The sequence below is a fragment of the Polypterus senegalus genome, chromosome 17 (genome assembly GCF_016835505.1).
Source record: "Polypterus senegalus isolate Bchr_013 chromosome 17, ASM1683550v1, whole genome shotgun sequence".
In the NCBI taxonomy this organism is placed as follows: domain Eukaryota; kingdom Metazoa; phylum Chordata; class Cladistia; order Polypteriformes; family Polypteridae; genus Polypterus; species Polypterus senegalus.
In genome coordinates this window covers 52415754-52443175 of record NC_053170.1, presented here as the reverse complement: position 1 = coordinate 52443175, position 27422 = coordinate 52415754, and the positions used below count along the sequence as shown (strand labels likewise).

Below are 27422 nucleotides of genomic sequence, written 5' to 3'. Positions count from 1 at the left end.
AGTCAACCTAATCCTTTTTAACCACTCAATTCTTACTTTTATAGCTCTTTTAACATTATTGCAGAGCGCCTTAAGAATGTGTTAAGAACATTATTTCAAAACTGAGCTAATAGACAGTTAAGACAAAAGTGAATCACAAAAGACAACCACACTACACTGGGAAAAAATGTATTAACCTTTTGAATTTTTTCTGTGTTTTAGCCTTGGGCTGCTTCCCTCCAACTGTCTTAAGTGCTTTGATGAGTATGATCTTCCATAAGGAGCCAAGCCTCATGATGATCAGGGTGCATCTTTCTATTACACAGGTAATTACAAAAATGATTTTGCCATAGTTGTTTAAGTTACAGCTAAAGCTGCTAAAATTCTATAAATCGTTACATATATTCTGGAAGAGAAATCCTACCAAGTGTTTTTTTGCCACAGAGTCATAGAAATACATAGGTTTTTAAAGTAGAAATCCTATGGAGCATTGTGATTTCCCCTCTCCTTGCTGCTCTGAATGGTCTTATTAAATAACTAGATTTTGACATTTCAAGCATACACTCTGGGCAGTTTTTGGAACTGAGGTTTGTTGCTTCATACTTTTTATTTTGCAAATAAGAGTTTTTTTTAAAGTGCTGTATTTCTGTATAAATAAATAAACAAAATATTGTTTAATAAATGAAATCAAAAATGAAAAGAAACAAAAAGGCAATGATGAGGATGTCTTGGGTCCTTGCAAGTCTTAGTCTCAAAATGTGTCTGTGTTGTGGAGTTACTACTGGTTTGAGTAGCACCCAGGGAGGAAGTAGTGGGACATAGAGGGCCATATCAAAAGTGATATTATGGTTCATCCCGGGGCTCATCCTTGGGTCTGCGAGGAAGAGATAGGAGTTGATTAGTGATTGCTTTTGGCTCTATCCTTTGGTCAACTGTTCTACCGTGATAGAGCCGCTTAACGCTCCCCAAGCAATAATGTGTGACAGTACATCATTTTACATACTCAGACCCCTTTAGATATGTGTTAATTAGACCTTCCTCCTTCCATTCATCTGTGTTTTGAAAGAAACAGATGGAGATAGGAACAAAGCATGGATAACTTAACAACTTATCAGGGTGCCTTTACAAACATACAACCAGTTCTACTCAAAGTAGAAACAATTGTTAAACTGAACGCAAGGTAAGGCACAACAAGGGAATGAAGGTAACCAAATCAAAGAATAGATCTTTAAGAGTTATCTAGAAATCAAAAGGTCTAAGACCATGAACTAGTAGCTGTTAACCCAAAACGAACTACCTAAACACTAATCACCATACCACAATTACTTTTTTGATTTATCTGCAAACTTGGATTACTTCTGTAGGGCACAACACCAACCTTGAATCCTGTCATACTGTTGTCACCAGTTATGACAACCGCTGTTCAAAGTAGCGAAGCACATGAAAAATGAGATGGTGTTGAGAAAAAAAAATTATTTTTAAAAACAGGAGAGGTTGGGAGCATGCTCTGATACAGCACGTTGCTGCACCCACAACATGACAAACCACCTCAGGATCACAAATTAGGACCTGAGTGCAGTTGGCTGAAGTGCCAGTCGTGCCACCAACCCCCGAGTGCTCCCTGCAAGTTGGAGGACCTTCTTGGGTGCAGGTTAATGTTATATCCAGGATGGAGCAATTTCAGTTTAAGGGTCTTGTTCAAGGGCCTAATGGTGTGGAATCAATTCTGGGCATTTATGGAATTTGAAGTGGCAACCTTCCGATTGTCGGCACAAATCCCTAGCCTTAGAGCCACCACTCCACCTATATACCCATATTAAAAAAGATTCCAAGCTAAAAATAATGATAAAAACTGATTTTGTAATCCAAAAAAAAAAAAAACTATAACAGGATGTAATGTTATTCCAAGAAGAGTTCAGGAAAACTAGTACAAAATTAATAAGGAAGACAAATCTCAACACCAATACAGACTCATCCATTAACAAAGCAAAACGTTCTTGAATTCCTTAGAAGACATCGATGTGTACACAGTGAGGACACCTCAGAACTACCGAGGATCCATTCCAGTTTTGAATTAAACCCGATTCAACTGCAGCCAGATGGCAGTACTTCAGTCTGAACGACTGTCCAAAGTCAGGACATTCCACAAAGGTGAGCAATGCTTAGAGGTTTGGGCAGTGCCCTGGTTTATGAAGGCCATGCTTAGAACCAGGCAGCAGGATGTTAGTGTGCAAAGAGCAGTCTGACCTAGCTTGTTTTTACCTGCTGCTTACCAAGGTGTAGTATAAGAAAGTGACATGTTTCAGTTTTTAACTCGGAAAGCATGGTGTGCTTCAGTTGTGATGTTTTACCATTACATTATCGTCTAAGGCTATAGTGTTTTAAAAGGGTTTACTTCCAGCACGAAAAACTGACTCTGTAGGCTTCATTGTTCTTTAGAAAACAGCAGTGTTGGCTTACTGAAGCTTTTTATCACATAACATGCTTTCTGAACATAAGAACAACACAGACCCTGGGGTCTTGTCTACATTTTATAGCTGAATAGAAAATTGGCCTGCGTAATTCTTAGATGCCAAGCTCTAGTCCCAGTCCTGATCCCTGATTCATTGGTATTAATGAAAATGTATCCTCAAGTGGTCTCAACTGCTCAATAAAAGCTGAAATGAAGCTGAATACAATTATCTAAGCAGGTACTCGGGAAGGCAATTTTTGAGAAGATCATTGCCTCCTGACAGCTACTGCAGGTTACTTTCTTTTCTGGGGCATATCACTACCTTTTTATTCTCTGGTAAGACAGAGCTACATCACTCGGGCATCACGGTGGCAGACCTCATCTCGGCCACAAGGATCCTTGTTTACAACTAGCTAACATTTCCCCAATGTTATTTTTATTGCCCAGTTGTTGTGGCTTTAATGAATGTGACTGATGGCTGTGAGCAAACCTGATTAATACCAGCAATGCTGTGTCAGTATCTGTGCTGACTATAAGGTATCGTGTAAATGGTCTGGTAATTTACTTTACATTCTCTATAATTCAGAGTAGTGAAATCCCCCTGTAAGTCTGTAAAATGTGACATACTGTACAGGATAGGCTTGAAGTGAAATAATGTAATTGAATGAACTAGTCAGCATTTTCATCCTGAATACAAGTTATGTCTCCTGACAGGTCTCCTTGTAGTTCATATTGTGTTCATGTCAATCCATTGTGCTTATAGTTTACAGTACAATGAAAATAATTTGTTGCTGTTTCCACTGGTGCAGAAACGTGCAGTGACAATACAGTGCATGGTGTAAAGACACATCCAGCACAAATAAGAAAAAAAGCAATGGCAGTAAATAACAAGTTCAACATAAAGAGGTAAATATGAAATAAACATTTGCCACCTCAGATGAAACAAATATTAATAACCCAATACAAAAATCATGCTGCATGCCTCTTTTTATTCTAAAAAGTGGTCTTCTTGAGGTCACAAGCTAACAAATACAATCCTGGCCATCATGCAATGTGGTTATGCCCACCAGTGTGTTCATAATGCTGTGTCCAATTTGTATCCTAGAAACAATAAGAGATCACATGTCAAACAATGAAGAAGAAGAAGAAATACAATGGATTCAGAAAATATTCAGACCACTTCACTTTCTTTCTTCACACTTGATTGTGTTACGGACCTAATTTTGTGTGGATAAATTTGTAGTACTAGAGTGTTATACCGTGTTTGCCATCATGGACGTAGTGAAAAGTTAAGCAAAATGAAACCTTTCATTGGCTAACTGGAAAGATTACAATATGCAAGTTTTTGAGGCAATGAAGAAGGGGCCTAAGTTGACTCGAAAGCTTGCATAATCTTTCTAGTTAGCCAATAAAAGGTGTCATTTTGCTTAACTTCACACTTTATGGATAAATTTGTAATTTTTACACATCAATCTACACTCAATAACCCATAATCACAAAGTGAAAAACGTTTTCAGTAAGGTGTATAGATTTGTTAAAAAGTATCAAGCCCTTTGCTGCTGAACTCCCAATTGTTGGTCAGGTGCATTGCGATTGCTTAAGATGTGTCTAGAAGGTGACTGGAGTCAACTTGTGGCAAACTGAACTAACTGGACATTGTTTAGAAAGGCACACACCTGTGTATGTAAGGTCCTACAATTCACAATGTATGTAAGGACAAAAACCAAGCTATGAAGGCCAAGGAGCTCTCTGTAGACCTCCATGACAAAACTGATTTGATGCCTAGATAAGGGCAAGAGCATAAAACCATTTTAAAGCTTTGATTGTTGTTGGGATAACAGTGTCTACAAAAATTCTGAAATGGAACAAGTTTGGAACCACCAGGACTCTTCTTAAAATTGTCTGTCTGGCCAAACTGAGTAACCGGGCAAGAAAGAACTTGGTCAGAACCCAATGGTCGCTCTAACATAGCCTGTTAAGTCCTCTGCTGAGATGGGGAAGCCTGTTGGGAGGATAGCCATCTCAGCAGCACTCTGTCAATCAGGCGTTTATGGTAGAGTGATTATATTAAAGCTACTTTTGAGTGAAGGCATAAAACTGTTTAAAGGACACTGAGTGCATGGAGAAAAAGATTCTCTGATTTGATGAGGCAAAAATTGAACTCTTTGGGCAGATCTCCACGCACCCTGTATGGTGAAGACCACACATTGCTCATCCTCTGTATCATATCATCCCTACAGTGAAGCATCGTGGTGGTCACATCATGCTATGGAGATGCACATCAGCAACAGGGACAGGGAAACAATGCAGCCAAAAATGGAGAGGTGTTTGTAAAAAACCTGCTCCAGAGTGCACACAGCCTCATACTGCGGCGATAGTTCATTATTCAGCATGACAATAAACTGGTACATATAGCAAAGACAATGCTGTGGTGGCTTTAGGACTAGTCTGAATGGCCTACCAACCAAAGCACAAACTTAAACCCCATAGGGCTTCTATGGAGAGACCTCAAGATGGTAGTTAATAGAAGCTTCCCATCCAATCTAACAGAGCTTGAGAGGATCTGCCAGGAAGTAGGGGACAAACTGCTCAAATGCAGGTGTGCTACACATACCCAAGCAAGATGGACCCAAGAAGACTTGAACCTGAAATTGCTGCCAAAGGGGCTTCTACAAAGTATTGGATTAAGGGTCTGAATGAGGGGTTTCACTTTTTGATTTTTAATAAATTTCCAAACCTTTCTGAAAATATCTTTCCACTTTGCCATTATAGGTTATTCAGTGTAGATTCATGGGAAAAAATGGAAAATTTATCAATTTAAAATTAAATCAACAACACAATAACGGGTACAGAATGTGAAAGAATTTGAATTTGTTCTGAATCACTGCACATGATAAATATGTTTAAAATGGTTCATAAACAACTCCAATTGGTTGTAAGATATGACAGCTGGAATAAGCTAATTCTAGAAATGTAATTTACCAATTAGATTACTGCTAATCATATGACTGCAATTGAAATTTATTTTTTAAACTTGTCTATTGAAAAATTAAAAATAAATAAATCGTGTTATAATGCACATTGGTTAATGTAAACTTTAATGATGTTTAGAGTAGCTTGACTGTAGGAGTGCAAGCATGAGAACAACCTGGCTTGCCGAGATAAATCTAAATCAGGACAAACGTTTGTCCTTGAGACTTATTTCTGCCTTTGCAATCACAATAAATAATTGGGAACTGTTGGGTCTCTGGCAGAAAAGAAAGGATGTGAAAGTAAATTTAAGAGTAAATAGGGTTGTTCAAGTGCTCCAGATTGATAGGAAAAGGTTTGAGCTTACAATGATGGATATACCCATGCGATTTTCAGGCTGAGCTCAGCACAGGGTGGAGTGGGGGCTGAAATCACACATGCAGAGGCATGCACCCATCCCAATGTCAGTCTCTGGAAGTGCTTCTCCTAAGAGGACCTGAGAGTTTTGTGTGTATAGCACTGTTCATTCAGTACCTGTATTTCAAATCTTATACTGGGCTCTCTGGGACTCAAATCTTACTCTCTGCTTTTGTTGGTGTGATGCACTTGCACAGAAACCTCACCCTTGTGAGTTCTGCAAGGTTCTTTGTCGTCATTGTCACATGCAGGAATTAAGAAACAGCGGCAGCATATTTGGATTTGCTCAGCATAATATTTCTGCTTGTAAGAATATGCTTTCAAACATCATACGACTCCCTAGATTAAGGTAGGTTTGGTTATTTCATTTGATGTTTTATTTGTTTTACATATGCAAGTACAGCTTTAAAATGAATTTGGTCTGAGTGTAGCTCATAAGTTTATATCAGTTATATTCTCATATGTTTTTATGATTTTCTCAAAAAGTATATTCTATTATGTTTATAGTTTTGCAATTGTTTCTTAATGATGTTGCTTCTCCGTTTACAAATTTCTGTGATCTTTCAATAAGCTCTAAGAATCATCCTATATAAATGTTCATTGTCAACTTGTGAATAACCAAAGCCACAAATGTCAAATTTGTACATTTGGAGTGGCAACTGTACATCCATACATTATTTCATGCATCATAATTGATGGGTCCTGACCACATTAAAAAATGATGTACTGTTAAATGTGCTGGTGATGTTGCACACAGACCACATTCAGAGTTGGCCAGAAACAGATTGTGATCACATTTAACATGAGTGAGAATGCAAATCCATTTCCTATACACATAAGACAATCAAGTAAAAGAAACGACAAAAGTAGTGCGGCAGCAGTCAGGTAAGCAGTGGAAGAACTGGCAGGCACCATTGACTCCTGGTCAACCTTAAAATGTGAAGGCAGCAGTATGTGTGAAATTGGGCAACTTAAGGAGTTTTCATTTGGTAAAGCACTCCACTGTCATTTCGAAATTCTACATGTAACGGTCATAACGGTTGACAAGGTCCACCATGTTGAACTTTCTTATTTATGGCCCCATCTTCACGAAATTTGGTAGGTGGCTTCCCTGCGCTAACCGAAACCGATGTACGTACTTATTTCGATGGTATGATGCCACTGTCAGCCGTCATATTGAACTTTCCAATGTCACTAATTCTCCAGCTTCCTGTGTAGGTAGAAGGCTGAAATTTGGCAGGCTCATTCCTTACAGATTACTTACAAAAGTTAAGCAGGTTTCATTTTGAAATTCTATGCATAAAGGTTATAACGGTCGACAGCGTCCGCCATGTTGAACTTTCTTATTTATGGCCCCATCTTCACGAAATTTGGTAGGCAGTTTCCCAGCGCTAACCAAAACCAATGTATGTACTTATTTCGGTGGTATGACACCACTGTTGGCAGCCACATTGAACTTTCCAACATCACTTATTCTCCAACTTCCCATGTAGGTAGAAGGCTGACCCCATCTTCACGAAAGTTGGTAGGCGTCTTCCCTGCGCTAACCGAAACCGATGTACGTACTTATTTCGATGGTATGATGCCACTGTCGGCCGTCATATTGAACTTTCCAATGTCACTAATTCTCCAGCTTCCCGTGTAGGTAGAAGGCTGAAATTTGGCAGGCTCATTCCTTACAGCTTACTTACAAAAGTTAAGCAGGTTTCATTTCGAAATTCTATGCATAATGGTCATAACGGTCGACAGCGTCCGCCATGTTGAACTTTCTTATTTATGGCCCCATCTTCACGAAATTTGGTAGGCAGTTTCCCCGCGCTAACCGAAACCAATGTACATACTTATTTCGGTGGTATGACGCCACTGTCGGCTGCCATAATGAACTTTCCAACGGTCTTTGTTACTTATGGGCCCATCTTCAAGTAATTTTGTATGCGGTTTCCCAACGCTAACTGAATCCTACTTACGTACATATATACGTCCATAGCCTGCAGCTTGGTCATCATGTGAGGTGGCGTTGGGTCCCCCATCCCAACGCCTCCCACGTTGTTGGCTGCCTACCTATATAAGGCCGTCCGTCGCTCCGGTCTCTACATTCCCTTCCTTCCGTCGCCACGGGATTCACGTCTCCCTGCTGATAACTACAGCCTTTTTATTTAATCAAAGGCTTCTCCGCTGTTTTATTGTTCATTTATTACAATTATAGTTATTGTGTAGGTATTTTAGACTTACTTTACATTGTTCAGGTTCCCATTTCCTTTATCGTTCCAACCGTACCCCCATTAACATGTCTATCGAGGTGATCACCATCGATCAAAGAACTGTCGCTAACCGAGTGGTTTCCATGCCCGGAGATGTCACCTACCTTTTCCATTCTCTTTGTTACATATTGCACGGCCATATCAGGCTCACTCTTGATATCCGGAGGAACATTGTGTCTTATGTATTGAATGACTGGGACAGGTTCAAGGTGTGGACTGATGACGGTACAGGAGATATTTATACTACACAGGAGCACTAGAAGAGTGAAATGCTTAAGCCCTTCACCTATGGTTCTGCCTGTGAGTTGATGGCTGCCGCTGAATTGTTCGGTTGTTGCTTTCAAGTGTACCGAAATGACCAAATATTTTACACCTTTCGACAACCACCAATGCCTCTTAAACATCTTAGATTCACAAGTGACAATTTCAGTAGTGGACACTTTGATGTTTATGAATGTTTAAACTTTCAAAAGCTGTATGTAGTTATCGATGAAACCGGTTATGTGCTTGCCACACTTGACAGATGCCGAATGTCACTTCAACACAAGTCCTGCAAATACTGTCGTAATTGAAACAAACCATTAAACTCAAACCGATTATGACAGCATCAATCCAAGCTGTGAGATTCGAGACAAGATTACTTTTCACATGGCCAACTGTACATTGCATGCTCAAGATTAAGCTCAGCGCACAGCTTGGTCATATTACAACCGGAGGGCCGAACTGACAATGTGGCATACAAAGAGATCCTTAACAAATAATTATTGGTATATTTTCCCTCAGTTTAAAAAGGTGTAATTTTCTTCTTAATAAAAATTTTAAGGCAGTATTTCTCCTCTGCGAAGCGCGGGTATTTTGCTAGTGTACAGTATATATATATATATATATATATATATATATATATATATATATATATATATATATATATATATATATATATATATATATATATAATATGTATCTGGCCAGTTTGTCATCCCGGCCAATACCCCCAGGCCGCCAGATGGAGCCCTCCCTGCAAAATAGAGGTGCCCCGAAGACCAGCAGGGAGTAATGGACTTTGTAGTTTATATCCTCAGCCCTGCTGGATACCACAGGGGCCGCAAGAGGGAGCTGCAGGGAGGACTGAAGATTCCTTTGTGCCCTATAACCCGGAAGTGTGTCGGTGGAAGAGAGACGTGCTTCCTGGGTGAGAAGAAAAGGATGGAAGTGATTGAGAGTCACATGGACTGGGGATTGGAACACTTCCGGGTCAGGATATATAAAAGGAGTATGAGAGCTCCCAGACGGCGAGCTAAGCTGGGTGGAAGGGTAGCAATGCGTCTGGGAGTTGGAATTTTGTATTATTGTGTTTGTTTGTGATTTGTATGAGTATAGTGGAGGAGAGGGTGCTTTGTGCACTGTGGCAAGTTAATAAAGTCGATTATTGGATATGTATATGTGTGTGTATATATATATATATATATATATATATATATATATATATATATATATATATATATATATACAAAAGGCCCTCACTCACTCACTCACTGACTGACTGACTCACTCACTGACTCATCACTAATTCTCCAACTTCCCGTGAAGGTAGAAGGCTGAAATTTGGCAGGCTCATTCCTTACAGCTTACTTACAAAAGTTGGGCAGGTTTCATTTCGAAATTCTACGCGTAATGGTCATAACTGCAAGGTATTTTTCTCCATTTACTGTAATGGAGCTGAGCTCGAAAGCCGTGGGGGAGTTTCGTGTGACATCATCACGCCTTCCACGTAATCACGTGAACTGACTGTCAACGCAGTGCATTGAAAACCAGGAAGACCTCCAAAAAGCGTTGAAGAAAACATGCATTATATAATTGAGAAGGCAGCAAAACAATAAGAAGCGAGCAAGTGACATATCCTACCATATTCATGAGTGCTGCTACTTCGAAAAGAAAGCAAGGTGTAAACCTAAACTTTAAATTAAGTTCATAGACAGGCTGCCGCTGGCGTTTCTCATGCCCACGGGTAATGCAGGATACAAGTTTAATGAGAGGACGCAGGATATAAACGAGAGTTTTGATCACTTTGTAACTAAGTTAAAATTGCAGGTGAAGGGCTGTGCTTATGCAAATTCCGAGAGACTGTGTTTGTGGGGATTGACAGTTAAGGCGGTGGGGAGTCACATCATCATCACCCCTCCCATTTACCTCATTTCGGTCTGAGCTGAGCTCCGCGGCTAAGGCCGTCTTCCGAAGCAACTTCGTCAGACTGCCACCAAATACTCCCAGAAAAACCCACAAGTTAATACACACGCTGTCTCTAGAGTTTCTCCACACTGAATCCTCCAGGCACTACTTACAAAAGGTTACATTGACAATCGTGTTATGTTATTTTTAAAATCTTTCCTTTTCTTAGCACAAGCACAGCTGAGAAGCTTCGATGCATGTGCTCCGTAACGCGTTAAAAATAATGCATTTAATCACACTTTGCATTACAAGCAAAGGGGAACTTTTGTCAATGCATGATTTCCTGGTACACCGATTACATTGATCAGCGCATCCCGATTCATTTTACCCTCGCACCACCTTAGTTTGAGAAGAAGTATGAAAAAATATGAGGTTAACATAGAAAAACAGATCACCAATTCAAGCTTTATGAATAATCGATTCGCCATCAATAATTGTTTTGGTAAAGCCATACTCAGTGTAATCCTCCTTCCATTTAATAATTTTTCCGCCACTAGCCATGATTAAATGAACGGTAAAAAAGTAAGAGCGAAGCGAGGGTGACTTATTCAGACAGGCACATATATGACAGCAACACTCATGACAATGTCAATCATGTTACGTTATTATTAAAATGTTTCCTTTTCTTTTTCATTACATCTTTAACACACTACTTCTCCACTGTGAGGCGCGGGTATTTTGATATAATATATATATATATATATATATATATATGAATGACCTCCAAAGAGCACTGAGACTTTTGATATCGTGAACGTGTCTGCAAAAACTGGGGTCTCCTGCCCAGCTAAAGTCCAGCAGCCAGCGCGCGCGCATAGCTTTGCCGGCCTTTGAGACGCTGACTGCGCTTCTGCCTTAAGTCAAAGTGAGCACTTTTAATTTTTTTCATCCTCCCCCTGAGCTATAGCACAGACAAGTGCAAACACGGGACCCCTTTTCTACACCGCGGCAAAGTAATATTAAGGCGATTCGAACTTTATTTTGCACGTATACGATTATGAGGTTGTCAGCTCGGATTATGAAGACACACACAGGAGTGGAGGACTGACAGTGCCATCACAGCCAATTAATGGCAGGGACGTCTCACCAGTCTACACAAGACCCACCGCGACTGTCCCCAAAAGGCGTTCATATCGTCAGCGAACACATCTCTCTATAGTATATAAAAGAAAAAGGCAAGTTTCCTTTTTTACACCTTTTTTCCTTTTATCCCAAACCAAAGCCTTTCTCTCTTAACACTGCAGAGGACACAAAACTAATTTTCTTTAATTGCTGGTAATGCCAGTAAGGCACATTACCAGAGACAGAAATTTGAACGTTTAGCATAGAAAATGTAATTTCTATACCACAGCCGTCGTAGCGCTTTCAAAAGGGATCTACTACCGAGAGATGATCCATATACATTTTAGCTGCTGTTAGTACTTCTTACCTGTTGTGTTACACAGTCTTTAAAATGTAGTTTACCCGCAACCACTCCAGTAGTGCTCAATGTACCTGTACTTCTTAAAACGTTAATGTTTTACTGTTTAATAACTTATAGACTATATTTTATTATTTTTCCCTTGCACTCAGTGACCAAAGCTATACACACACATACAGACACATACATATATATACACATATATATACCTGTGTGTATGTTTGTATGTATATATATATATATATATATATATATATATATATATATATATACACACACACTATCTACATTATATATATATATATACACACACACACACACACACACACATACATACATACATACATACATACACACACATATATATAATTTGTGTGTGTGTATGTATGTATGTGTGTGTATATGATGTAGATAGGTATGTATATATATATATATGTGTATATGTAGATATGTATATAGATATGTATATATGTATATAGATATGAAGATATGTATGTGTATATATATATGTATATAGATAGATAGAGATATTTTATATAGATAGATAGAGATATATAGATATGAGAAAAACACTTATATCAATGACAAAACAATTACATTAACAATCATTTTACGTTATTTTTAAAATTTTTCCTTTTTTTTTTCCATACCTTCTTTAACACACTACTTCTCTGCTGATCAGTCATGTTCTCCCGGTCCATCTATACATATATAGCGGGCACCCAGGCCTGTGTCCGGCGTCGGTCTGGAGAATAAGCACACATATATATGTATATAGTTTTGTCATATAAATATATATATATACAGTATGTATATGTGTGTGTAGACTCAAACCGATTATGACAGCAGTAATCCAAGCTGTGATATGAGATCTTTGTGAGTCGGTCGCGCGTTGCTCACGTACTCCAAAAAAGCACGGCGGGAGGAGCTGGTCCCAGTTCCTGCCGTCGCGCTGACTACCTTGCGGAGCATCTGCACTTAGGAATCTGGCGGGTCTGGCACTCGGACAGGATTGACAGAACCGCCGGACCTCAAGGTGGGCCTGACAAAACAATTCATTCTCAAGGACAAAGAAGGGTTCCAGCTGTTAGGCAGAACGATCGCATTAACAATCATTTTACGTTATTTCTAAAATTTTTCCTTTTTTATGACCTAGTCCATACCTTCTTTAACACTGTTGCGGTAACTGGTAATGTTGCTGCGGAATCAAACAAAGCCACCACGGCGTGCCCATTTAGCAACACCACTCCCGTATTCCGGACTATATATATATACACACATATATATTTTCTGCTGTGTATATATATATATATACCACTTTCCGCCCGTGGGGCTCTCTGGCCGTAGCCAGCGGCCCATATGTATATGTGTGTGTAGGCTCAAACCGATTATGACAGCAGTAATCCAAGCCCAGGTGTGAGAAAACACTAAAAGGAGGTCATATCAGCCGACTCGCCACGTAATGGTACATTTTCTGATGCAGCTAGACAAAAACATCTTTGTGACACTGCCTCCAAATACTCGCAGAAAAATACACAAGTTAATAGATACGCTGTTGCTGAATATTCGCAGGCAAATCCACAACTTAATAGAGACGCTGCCGCTAAATACTCGCATAGCGATTTGGGTAGTGAACACTTCAATGAATGAAACCTGTTATCTTTACAACGGTTGACAAACACGGAATGTAACTTGAACACAACACGTCCTCCAAATACGTACCTGATTGAAAGAAATAATGATAATCAAATCCTTGATGACAACAACACTCATAACAGTGACAAAACAATTACTTTGACAATTATGTTACATTATTTTTAAAATGTTTCCTTGTCTTTTTCATAACTTAACACACGACTGCTAGTTTTCAATATAGGACACCATCACATCATTATATACAGTGGTTGTGCATAATAATATATTGCACAAAAACACAAATATATAAAACTGCCTACAAACACTAATGAATTATACTCATGCCTGATAATATAGAGATCAAAACTTTATTAAGTGATTATAATTGATTTCAGCCCAGCCACACATTTCTGCTGCTTGTACTCGAAATCTCATTCTTACGGTTGTTACCCACAGCTCGTGACCATGGATTTGGACAGAAGTGTAGATCGACTAAGAGTTTTGTCTAAAGACTCAGCTTCCACTTCACCACCAAGGACTAGTACAGCTCCAGTAGAACAGCTGCCACCCCTCCAATCCACTTGTGAACCTCATATTCTGTTTTTCCATCACACGTGAACAAGATCGTGAAATACTTGAACTCCTCCTTCCTAAGGGAAGTTGTTTCTACCTCACCTGGAGAGAAAGCAGTTCACTCTTTTTCCAAGACAGAACCATGAACTCACACCTGAAGGTGCTGATCCTTATCCAAGTGGTTATATACTTGGAAGTATGTCTCTCAAGTATGAGCCAAAGTTTACAGTGAAATGAGGAAAATAGGACAACATCATCTGCATAAAGCAATGATGCTGACCCCCAGCCTCCCCACCTGGACACCTTCACAGCTTCAGCTACACCTTGATATACCATCCATCCATCTATTATCCAACTCGCTATATCCTAACTACAGGGTCACGGGGATCTGCTGGAGCCAATCCCAGCCATCACAGGGCGCAAGGAAGGAAACAAACCCCAGGCAGGGCACCAGCCCACCGCAGACCTTGATATACTGTCCATGAAAACCACAAGCAGGAGTGGCAACAAGACGCAGCCTTGACAGAGCCTAAAACCTACAGTAAACACATTTGACTTATTGCTCGACGTGCTGCTTCCGCAACCTCACCAGAAAGAATAGTTTCAGAAAATGAGCTGACATCAGATAATTTATGTTAGATGGAAGTGCTCGGACATAACAGAGAGAAATACTGTATGTCAAAGACTGTGTTTAACTATAGTCACTATAGTAAGAAAATATATTGTGCTATTTTTTTTGTTTGTTTGTTTGTTTTTACTGGTGGATAAGGTTTCTGTGACTGTAATAACTGAAAGAGACGATTTCTTTGGCAATTGATATATAGATAATGTTATAAACATAAATATTTATATTGTCAATAGTATTTTATATTTTTACAGTTCAATGCCACAATTTATATATGGACATCATAAGGCAGCCTTGAGAAACTACTTATCAACTCAACAAAGCCTCACTTGAGAAGTGCATTTAGTTTTCTGTGTGGCTAGAAGTCTGGCTTTAGAGGATTTGGTTATCTCAAAGGCTTATATGGGGTAGCTGCACAAAGAGGCACTCACAACTGATGGTTTTTTAAGCTTTTTATGAGAGTTGCAGGGACTTGAAGTTGTGGAGGCAGTGCAGTGGAGTATATCAAGACTCGAACATTTTGTACCGATTTTCCACATATGATTCTGTTATCAATTACAACATTGTGGATTTATTCCAATATCTATCTTTCCAGTGTTTTAAAACAGATGCCAAGTTGCACATTATTCATAATCTAAGATCTGTGGGCTGAGATGGATCACTGCCATTTAAAGACAAATACAAGTGCATTTGAACATTTGGATGATCTGCTTAGTCTAATGAAAAGTAATATTAACTATAAAAGTAACTGGATATTTAAGCAGGTACTGTAGGTAGGCATATGAAATCAATTCATTCTCTAGGGAACTTTGAAAAAAGAGAAAGTGCTGAATGCTTCAGGTTTCCTTAGACAAGTTCCTCATGTGACGGATCAGCAGAATCGTAAATCAATTGAGCCTCCACTCTGAGCATGCTTTGCCATCTCCTTATGAGATATCTCGCCACTTTCTTGTTAAGTGTCTATTTAAGACTTTTTGTTTCAGTGAATAAATCCTACTTGTTGAGCATTTTACAATTTATTTTATGTGTAGATGTTTGTTGTCAAATTCATAATGCAGTCATAAAAGCTCTTGCTTATTTTAAAGTAGCTGAAATACCTGGCATTGCCCAGGAGGAAAATAAAGTTGTTGTTTTTTTTAATTGTTTGAGAAAAATATAATTAAAAAAAGACAAATTGACAGATTAATTTTTGTTTTGTGGTGTAGTAATACGTTTTTACATGAAAAAAACGTGAATTAAATGTATATTATTATGCTGATTTAATTCTTTTACAGACACTGTTACAATGACAATAATACAAGATAAAAAATATAGTTAACAAAAACAAATATTAAATGACAAACAAATAATAGTATGGATTTTTCATGATAAAACTGTTAGTTGCTTTACAAAGCACACCAAAAACGTTTGAAACGTCAACTGGATGATAACATACATAGAAGACCAGAAGATTGTTACAGTCTGCTTTATATATAAGATTGTGGCTAATTGTTGGAGAAGTGTTCATTGGAAGGTGCTTTGTGGAATATAAACTCTTTATTCATTTATTTTCTTATATTGTGGACTATATTTCTGTGTCTGGGGCTCTCTGGCGCCCCCTTGTGGTTAATGAGAGTCAACTGGATGATAACATACCTACAAGACTTCAATATTGTTACAGTCGGCTTTATATACAAGATATGTAGGAAAATGCATATGATTAGTGATTTGATGCTTAGCAATGTTACATTATAGCTCTGGGGGATTTGACAGAAACACTGTCAAATGTGCTGAGCTGTGCTAAGTTTGTACAGTAGTTTCTCATAGTCTTAGACTTTGACTCTTATCTCATTTTCTCTAATGTACACACATCTCTAAGTCTGGTTAACCCTATCCTTGTGGTTACTCACATCCTCATTTTGAACAGGCAGTTTAGGGAGGCAACTAAAAAAGCATGTGGACTCTGTAAATCCTGAGATCCAGCCAATCATCTTTGGATATGGAGCATTAGTTTGACGGAACATTTTGCTGATGCCAGTGCTGTTTTGATTTTGCCTTGCCTCTGTTTTGTTTTCTGCATCACATAAATTATTGTAGTTGATTTTTGTGCAATTTTCAATGAATGTATCGTTATTACCATGTCGCCACTTTAGATGAGTTAATCATTATTGTTGTGTTTGTAGTCGTATGTTTTGACTAAAAATTATATAAATTCATTTAGTTAGCATGTTATAGAAAGCGCGCAAACATTAAATGGAAATCAAAACTTATTAATGTCAAAGTATAATAACTCAAAATAGACAAATTTAACAATAATCTTATTTTTAGAAAATTTGCTAAGTAATAGAAGGACATGTGACAGGTGTCTGGTTACACTTACAGATAATCTAACCTAGACACCATTAAAATATCTGACTATGCCACCCAGTTTTTATTAAGAGACTGGGAACTCTTGAGATTTACAGAAAATAGCATACAGGTTTCTTTAAATTGGGCAGTAAGTAAATACACAATGAAAGACATGGCAGCAATTTCAGGAAAAGCAACAGTAACTTGAATTACACAAGACAATATAAAGTACACCAAAAAGATAAAAGAACTTAAGAATCTAACAATATCAGAAATGAAAACACATTTTTAAAAAGAAAAGCACACAGTCCACACTCTAAACATCTGTTAAAAACATAAAGTGGAGGGTACAGTTTGTGTGCTGTGTTACCCCCAACAATTAATTGTCCAACTGTCCACAGATGCAATCTGTTCATCGGATGCTTGTTTCTCAACAGATGTTTTGCCAAATTGTCAAATTCCTGTCAGTGTCGTGGAGTGAGCGTTCTCAGCGGATCGTCCCTCACCCCTCTGACATCTAATAGCACTGTGACTCTAGAATGTCTGCTTTCATGACATAAAGGCTCCGCATTTCATTCCATGCTTCATGCTTATGTAGGTGGTTGGTGCTTAAAAGTTAGGAGCTGGTGTTTCAGATGTGCAGCATGCATTCTCCTATTCAATACTGAGATTACTTTTTTCAATTTTCTCTCCTTGTCTTCTTGCTGCTCTCTCTCTTTCTTGCTCACTCTGTGCAATGGCAGATGTGTAGTGCATAATAAGTAACTTGTCACACACAGTTCATCCTTCCTATTCCAATTTGTTTTTAGCCATTTTAAATCAATGTGCGAAAAAGGGAATAATGTAAAAAGGTGTTTAAATGGTGGACGAGGCAAACTATATTCAGGTACATAAGACTTATTTATGCAATGCAGAGAACAATAGTTCTTAGTTAACTCACATGTGTGCTCACCTCCCATACAGCAAATGCCAAGAAATAAGTGACTTGTGCAAGGAACGAATACACTTACAAATATTGATCATTCCTTTGCTGATGATTCTACTTATTCTGAAATGGATGTCTACTCCTGTATGCCACTGAAACACTTTTAAAACAGCAGTGCTCAAGTCACTAGAGTATTAAAGTGTAGATTCTAATTACTCTGTAATAGAAAAGTAAAGAATGAACAACAAAAAAGCACTCACAGCTAAAAGCTGTGACCAGGTTACCATCCCATTAGGAACAAAGAAAAAAAAATAAGAGTGCCAACCGTTTGGTTTTAAACACCATGTTTTAAAAATTCACATATTTTTTGAAAACTAAAATACTGAACAACATATTGCTCTGTGCAAGGCTGACTCGAGCATTTTTTTTGCTATCCTAGGCAAAAGTGAACATGTGTCCAAACCATAAAGTTTTTGAGCAGTTGCAGTTACTATACATAATAATGCAGATTGTAGAGAATTTCCCATTGGTGTTTTGTGCAAGTCGCACACAGATATAGGATCAAATAGCTTTACTCAGTGGATCTCACTTGAAAACTCATGTGAGTCTAACCAGTATATCCTATCACAGAATGGAGTTGGGGGTCTCTTTTGGAGAGTCATGTGAACTGAACATGGATGTCCTATTTAATAACAATAATTGGATGGCTGCCCCTTGTATATTCATCAAAGTTGTACCTGCATGTCATATCTAAGAATGGTGGTGGAGATCCCCCTTGCAGATTAATGCAAATAGTATGAGCAGCAAATGGAGCAGTGGAAGGTAAGAAGATTGGGGGCAGGGGCACCCAAAGATCACCCAACTCTACCCACTACAAATACCTACAGCTAAGTCTACTATACTAAACAAAATTGTGCCCCAATTACCAGGAAAACAACCAGGAAATTACCAGTTTTAACTTTGATTTTTGGATTTAAATGTATATGTGTGTCGTTTTTCTTCCTCTTCATCTTTTCCCACTTCAATGTGGGGTGGAAGTCCATAACACTTCAACCTACTTTCCTGTACTATCTTTGTATCCAGCAGGGGGTGTTAGCTCCCTGCAAATTAATTCTTTTGTAATTGAGGCATGTTACATAACTCAAAACTATACAGATATGATATAAAAAGGCAATATGCCTGCCTTGGTGATACGGCAGTAAAAAAATCACTCAAGAGAAATAACTTAGCTTTGTTTAATGACGGCTTACACTGCATAACAGTTCAGGAGTCGGAGCCCAATGTGTAGAGTCTGCCATTTTCACCGTTGCAATGCAAGCATTTTCAGGATTGGATGACATTATCTCCCATCCATCCGTCTGCTTCAAAGGTGTGCTGGGTAATGTTCCAAGGCTTTATACTCTTTCTTCATGTGCAGGTCCCCACTTAGGTGAATCATGCAATTCTAAACAAGGCAAAAGAGGATAAAATTTCATGCTGACTTTGATAGACAAAAATAGTATACAACAGTCCTCAGTCTGGCTGCCCATTTCGCACTTGTATCTTTCTGTCTTGTCTTATATTAAAATGCTTCCCACGCAGTTCTGTATGGTGAACCCCTGTGCTAAATCTGGCTCTGTGTCAACTGTCCATGTGAGTAGAATAAGGCAGAGTTACAAGATATATTTGCACAGAGAACAGTGGCATATTAAATGTATGATTTTTACAGTCGTTGATATCTCTTCCACTTTTGTTGTTCTTCTGATTGTCTTATTTCTTTTCTGTCCTTTTTTGTAAATCCACGCATTCATCTCAGTATTCTCATTTCTGCCACATCTAAATTCTTCTCCTGTGCTCCTGTTACTGCTCAGGTCTTAGCTCCATACATCATTGTTAGTCTTGCCACTGTCTTAAAAACCTTACCCTTTCTTCCTTGTTTTAAATCTTCAATCACACAGCACTTCTGATACCTTCATCCAATTGCTCCATCCATACTGTACTCTATTGGTTATTTTCTTTATCTAGTTTTCCATCTCAGGCTACCGTTGATCCATGATATTTAAATGTATCCACTCATTTAAATAGCTCTCCCTGCAGGCTAACTTCTGAATCATTGTTAAACCTCATATATTTTGTCGTCTTCCTATTTGTCTTCACCCTCTGTCTTCCAAACCCTTCTCAGTTCTTCCAACTTCCTCTACAATTCCTCATTTCTGGTGCTGAACAACACAATGTCATCAGAAAAAGCGTGCAGCAAAAGGGTTGGTCTTTTATCCCATAACTCAACACATCCATATCTAAAACAAAGAAGTAGGAACTTAAATAAGATCCCCGGTGCAAACCTACTCTAACTGGGATCTTTCCTGTTACCCTGTTACACAGCTTCTAACCCGAGTCCTCACTCTCTCATATATATCCTGGATAATCCTCACAAAGTTCTCTGGTACTCCGTTGTCGCTCATGCACCATCAGAGTTCTTGACCTTTTCCCAAATTTTAATTGTGTTTGACATCAGCTTTATTCCTCTATAGTTTCCACAGTTCTGAATATCACCCTTCTCTTATAAATGGGTACAACCACATTGTTCCTCCACTCTTCTAGTAATCTCTCTTGTTAATAGATCTTCTGCATTAGATCCCACAATACATCTACTACCTTTTCTCTTTAAGTCTTATTATTTGTATTATTTAGTGACACTTGAGAGTTTATACATTAAAATGTATCTCCCATATTTAGACAATTTTGTTGTTTTCTGATTATGGAGAAAGTTTGCAGCACTAATTGTTTTTCAGATATTTTTAAAATGTTGGCTCTGTTATTTTAAGTACTGAAAAGAAAGAATGCCAAGGGTATCTTGGCATCATTTAAGGCCTGATCCTCTGAGAACTGATGCTGACTGACATTTTTGATAGATAAATTACAGGCAAAGAAAATTAACTTTGCTGTTCTTGAAGTGGAATTTCCACTCTGCCAATGTCCATTGCTACAGTAAATGAAAGACTGTAACTCAGTAACAGGCATTACAGCAAAGTTCACATTGTCAGGCTTGGATGGAAAGAGGGGGGAGAGAGAGAGAGAGAGAACTGACGGGGAATAAAATTAAAAAGTAATTGATCTCCCAGTCAAAATTCAGAGTTATCCAATTACCCAGCCGAGTTTTAATAGAATCCTGCATCATAATGCATTTTGTCCTGCTCTTTTCACATATCATTTGTGCTGCCTAATGTAGTTTTAATCCATATCCCTATGTTTCTCTTCTCTGATCAGTTCATTCACTCAAAAAGACAGATAGTTTAACAACATGCACAATTCTAATGAAATCTAGTACACTGAACAGGTTCACTTTTTAAACATTCTCATGTGCTCTTCCAGAGTCTTACCAGGCAGGCTGAAATTAGATTTGTACAGAGGAGCAGTAATACCATACATTAATTATTTAATCTGTTTAATCCTGATCAGTGCTGCCCAGGGCAGCAATACATGAACATGAAAAGTTGAACCTAATATCAAAACTTCACACTCACTATGTTAGATCAGCGGCATCCTACACCCCTTCAAAGAAGCATGAACCATACTCATAGGTTCAATGCTTTCTGATCTTTGATAGGATATTCCTCTTGTTTGTTACAGTCATTGCACTAATCATCATCAGAGGTTTTTAGGTCAAACACCCTCGTGGCCATTTCTGAGAGGTGCCCAAGCTATATAAGTAGGTCATGGGTTTTATGCCTTTTGAGAAGTAAAAGATATGAAGTCTTCTTGCTTAAAGCTAACGTTATTTATTCTTCTTGTATAACAATAAAGATATGGAGCACCTTTGATCACTGACCTCTCCATCAAGGTGTTGTGCAACATGCTGCTGCCATTAATTTTTGCCCCCAGACTTCAGATTGTACTGTATTTCCTCCAGAATCGTACCTGGTTACAACAGATATGTTGGCATAGAGACAATAATTCTTAATACTCTGTCATCTTTATTATCATATTGTGCCCTTGCAGTAACCCAAATATAAAGTGTTCTTAAATTGTTAGTGCTTTTAGACCAGGCAGTTTAGCTAGTCTGTAATTTTGTTGTTCTTGACTTAAGTATTAGTTTAAAGCAGTTTGACTTAAGAATGTGCTGCTATCATTGGATAATTAAGATCTTCTTGTTTTGAAAGGAGTACAAAAGCCACTTTTTTACATACAAGTTAATGTATGTTGATGTAAGTTATTCTGATACAGTAAGATTAAAGTTCATTATAATATAAGTGTTGTGATGTAATGTTGGAATCTAGATATTACACTTGATTTTTGAAAATTTGTGCTGCTTGTGGTTGCTTTGCAGAATTGTATTACATTGTTTTATGATGTTTTCGTCATCTTTAATGGCTCTGTATATTAGCTCTATCTATCTATCTATCTATCTATCTATCTATCTATCTATCTATCTATCTATCTATCTATCTATCTATCTATCTATCTATCTATCTATCTATCTATCTATCTATCTATCTATCTATCTAGTCAGACAGCTGGGACTCCTGCCTGGCCAGTACACCTGTCTAATGGAAGGACTGGGGGAAGAAAATGCATATAGGGCAGTATCACCCCCAGACCACAAGATGGCAGTCCCCGTGTTGCAGCGATGCCTCAGACTCCTACAGGGTCCATGGGAGTTGGAGTTCATCACAGCCCTGTTGGGTTCTGTAGGTGCCACCAGAGGGTACTGCAGGAACTGTCGAGCCCTACTTTGTTGCGGATCCAGCCCACCTAGAAGAGCTTCTGGACCATGCTAATGGGCCACTGGAAGCATTCCCAGGTGCTGGATAAATGAAGCCCACTGCTCTGGGAACCAGAGGAAGAGGGTGATATATATTTTTTTCTAAAATATTGCTAAATAAATACTTCTACAAACATAAACTATGGGATTGAGCTTTTGAATTGAAAACCCGGATCTCCTCTCATGTATTGGTCAAGAGTCCTGTCTTCAATTAAGATGTATCATAAATAACAGATTTAAAAAAAAATCAATTTTGGTTTGGCTGCTTCTTTAAGATGTTTTAACATATTACCTTCAAACTCTCAAATAACTTCAAATTATATAAACTATTCAAATCTAAAAAAAATCTTATCAGTTTTTGGTTTGCTTCCCTTTCTCATCTAAGTTTTTGCTTTCATTGTTTAAAACTGAAAATATAGAGCCCACTACCAAAACCATATCTCTCCAAAAGATGGTGCTGTGAATACCCCTACCCTACCTTATGCAGATATACATGTACATTTTCTACTCCTTTTATTTGATTGTTGTCTGTGTGATTAAAATAGCATATAAGAGTTTAACACAATGCTAAAATACACCTACTGCAGAATGCTAAATATTTTTGCATAAGGCGTTAGAGGTTTGAGCATGACAAAGTGATGTTAGGCGCAGCAAATCTGTACACTACAAATAAGCCTTTTAGAACATAGGTTCTTAAACTATGGGTAAGGTTGGGTCGCATGTTGTATGTCTTTGGGGTGCGGTGATTCGTGATTCACAATAGTACAGTAGAAAGGGTCGCGCTTGAGTGGCAGAGTTTCTTACAGTGGGTCGCTGTGGGCAGTTTAAGCAATGCAATTGATCTAACCTGATCTGTGTTGGCGATACTCTGGGGGAAGGATGAAAATTGGAGGCGATTCTCCAAGTTGACAAAATAACGATTGTCAGTGATTGTCCTTATGGGAGACCCTCTGATCATGGCAGAGATTCTGAATCCCAATGATACAAAAATGACATAATTGGGTCATAAGAAAAGAAAAGTTTAAGAACCACTGATTTAGAGGAATGATTGGATATACATTGGATTTTTATACATTAAGATTTGTATTAAAATTTCTAAAGAGAAGTATGGCTGAGTACAGGTGTTGACCCACTTATCCCATAAAGTAAATAAGCATTATAAAACCAAGTACTCATTCGAAAAGCAGCTTCTTATAGTTGATAGATCGGTGTATGTTCAAAAGTTGAGATACTTGACAGTATATAGTGCTTGAATTTTTTTTTAAATATACTGTAATTAAAATCCATTGCTTTGTTAAAAAGTATATTCAATGCAGTGTTCTTGTGACACATTAAAATGATAAATAAAAAATAATTATACACATCAATCTAAGAGAATGTGCAGTTTACTGAGTAATCTAAAGCAAATCATTTCTGAAGGTCTTCTATGCTCATTCTGCTAGTTTTTAAACTTTTCATTGTTTATAAATTGAAAGTCTGTGAAAATCAAAAGATGCTAGGACATGTAATTTAGCAGCAAATTAAAATGTTCATGGTTGGTGGTTGTATTTTTTTTTTCCCCTTTTTAATAGCACTTGTGTCAATACATAAACAGTAAAGACATGGTAGCAATAATAATAAAATGACAGAAGTATCAGTGAAAGTATGAAACTATTTTGTGAAGACCAAGATAATGAAAAAATTTTAAATGACAATAAGCAAGATGGAATCAAACAGCTAGTCATGTAATTTGTGATTATTTTTGTTCTTAGTTTAATCAAAAAATGTAGGACAGCAAGAGAGTTTGGTGAGAGTGGAGATGGCAGAGAGGGTATAGAAGAAGAGGAGAAGTGAGAATGAGAACTCTGAGGCAGGAGCGAGCAGAGCAGATGGACAAATCCGACAACAGGAAGTCTAGAGAGACCATAAACCCAGAAGAGAAGAGATGGACTGAGCGTTTATTTCATTAAATGTCAGAGCACCAGTTAAAGTTGCTTGCAGTTTTCTCACCCTCTCTTTGTTCTTTTTTTTTATTCACACTAATCTTTATTTGGATGTAGTAAATGATGCTTCTAAAGAGGAAAAAAAGCTAATTAATAGTATTATTTTTAAAATAAAAATATTCATTAAATAAGAAATGTTTTTTGATTTCACGTCTTGGTGTTTACAGTCAATAAATAGAATTCTATTTCTATGTCTTATCATTATTACCTTAGATTTATAGTATACACATTACTAGTTTGCTATATCTTAAACTGCTTGACCTTCAATCATACCTGATTACAAGTTTCTAGCTTTAAATTATGATTTATGATATATAGTATGAAAATCATTAAATGTGTCCTCATCATGGCTATTTGTTTTTGCATTAGAAAAGCAAAAACACTTTTTTAATATCTGTGTGTAAACATCCTGTTGTCCCTGATATCTTGTGTTGAATGGATTATCTTTCATATTGTTAATATGCTTTTTTGGGGGTTACTTCTGACTACCATTTATACTTCGCTTTAATCGTAACTTGTTAATGCTGGAAGGCAAGGATATGAGTAATCAGTACAGCTTGGACAATTCAAAACTAAACAAGCAGGCGGCACAAAAATTACATTTCCTTTTATACCCACAGAGAAAAACTTGCTTATTAAAATAAGACAGGCAGCCTACTGCAGTGCAATGAAAATGTCATTAAAAAAGAAATAGTAATGCAATATATTTCTTGGAACTTAATGTGGTTTTGTGTTTTGGGAAATGTAATTAATGTGAAGTGATTAAATAGTTTTTGTGTTTTGTTTTCTTTTCCCTTTAGCCAGCTATATAGTGTACTGTACAGTATATATTGTACTAATAAAAAAAGGCAGTAATGTGCTTACCATGTACAGTATATAAGAAAAGTATTATCCTGTGTTATAATGTATGTTATTGGGAATTTAACATGGTGAAGTGTGAAAACAGATTTTTACAGACCTTTTAAAATGAATTTTACCTAAAAAAGAGAAATTATGAATTATTCCTCTCCTTACTTATGACACATTTAAATAAGTTTTGGTGTAGACAGTTGCAATTATAAATCTCCACTCATAACTAATCATCATCTGACATAGCTTACTGTCTTATAACACTGTTGTTTCTAAAACTGCGGAACACTCTGTGCTACTGAATACATAAGTCCCTTGACCATTAGGGAGGGTGCCACTGAGGCCTAAGCCCCAAATACACCAATGCAATTATAGGTCCTGGGTTCTAATAAAGATTTTATTTTCCACAAATACCTCTCACAATCTTCGCTCTAATGTTGCACAATACACAAAATCCAAAGAATAATCTTTTCCCTCTTTGTCTTTCTTCTCCTTCCTCTCCTCCAGTTGAGCTCCACCCGACTCTGACTGCCTGAATGAGGAGGAGTGGCTTCCTTTATTCCGGACCTGGGAGTACTTGCAGTGCGGCCACATTGCAACCAGGAAGCACCTCTGGGTTCGGTGGAACCTCCCTTAATGGAGGAAACCTCCTCCCCGTAGCTCTCTCTGGTGGCTCCGACAAGACCCTGCATGGTTGCCCATTGGAACTCCAGTTCCCATGAAGCCCTGAGGGGAGTGTATATAGAGACCCACCAGAGAGCTGCTGCCACCTGTCAAATTAGGGGAGCAGATGGCTCCAGGTGGTGGTCGTCTTCTATCCTTCCATTAAATTGAGCCTCCAGGCTGGGTATGGAGCCTTAAACCATCCAGACTCCATGCTTGGTGTCCATGACAGGCACACTCTCTCATTTCTAAGTCAAGTTATCACATTTTCCTGGAAACATAAGGTGACACTCTGTTCTAAACACTAGCATAGTGTTGGTGACCTTCTGACCATCATGAACATATCTCACACCTTTGGTATGATACTTTGGTCAACCTGTGGAGCACCTTTAGCATAAGGTTGATTCTACCATGGTGCTTCAGTGTATTGCTGGTTTTTTGTCCTGGTTGTGGCCACTATTAGCAAAATTCCTTCACTTTTCCTCATGCTCCAATCTCCTTTCTACCCATTCTGCTCTTGACAGCATTAAAGCTTTCCCCTATAAAAGCCAGATGAAATTGGCTCATGACTTAAAATGATTCTTAGCAGAATCTATATAGGAGAAAAAAGTACTCCAGCCTGTAATCACTACTGTGTGTCTGCCTTCAAAAACTGCTATGCTTATGCACCTCAGGGCCTGTAATAATTCATTTGTAAACTCAGATTTAAAAAAGCCGAGATACCACCATGTCAGGGACACGCACAATCTGTATTTGTCTTGTTTTCCTATTGCATACACCTTACAGTGAAACATTATCGATTTGAAATATTGATAATAATAATTTTCTTGTTTTTGTTTTTTTTTTACTTTGCAAACATTTTTACATGTTGACTGTCCATGCCCATAAATAAAGTGTAACTGTCTGTGTCCCCTCACTACTCCTTATTTCAGCCTACAGTGCTACAGGGTCTTGAGTCAGGTCCTGTGGAAATACAGATCTCCACTTTAGGGACGACTGCCTGAGGTCTTTTTTGAATAATGCAGCATGATCTCTCCATGTTTCTGGTGTTTTAATTGTTATTAATTTGAATTTGAATATGGGAATATTTATTTATCTTACTATTCTATTTTTAATGGAATGCTGTGTATTTTTTGCATGTTGGCTGCTTTAACCCTACAATTTCCTCTGGGGATTAATAACATGTCTGTCTATTATAATGGATGGCTGGGGCCCTTTCTTGGCTGGGAGGCCATCATAAAATGATTGTGTCTCCCCCAGAGTGCTAGATGACAGCTCTCCTGGATTGCAGCAGCACCTTGGATTCCCGCAGGGTTCCGTGGGAGTTGGAGTTTGGCACAGCTCTGTTGGGTTCCATGTGGGTCGCCAGGGGGAGC

At 38.0% G+C, this 27422-nt stretch overlaps 1 protein-coding gene across 3 annotated transcripts in view; it reads left to right on the top strand.

Moving 5' to 3' along the window:
- Positions 1 to 27422, top strand: part of dlgap3 (discs, large (Drosophila) homolog-associated protein 3) — an 828395-nt gene that overhangs the window by 379997 nt on the left and 420976 nt on the right. For all 3 annotated transcript variants that reach the window (XM_039739473.1, XM_039739474.1, XM_039739475.1), the window contains one exon: positions 202 to 305. The gene's annotated coding sequence lies outside the window, so the exon portion shown is untranslated. The remainder of the gene's footprint in view (positions 1 to 201; positions 306 to 27422) is intronic.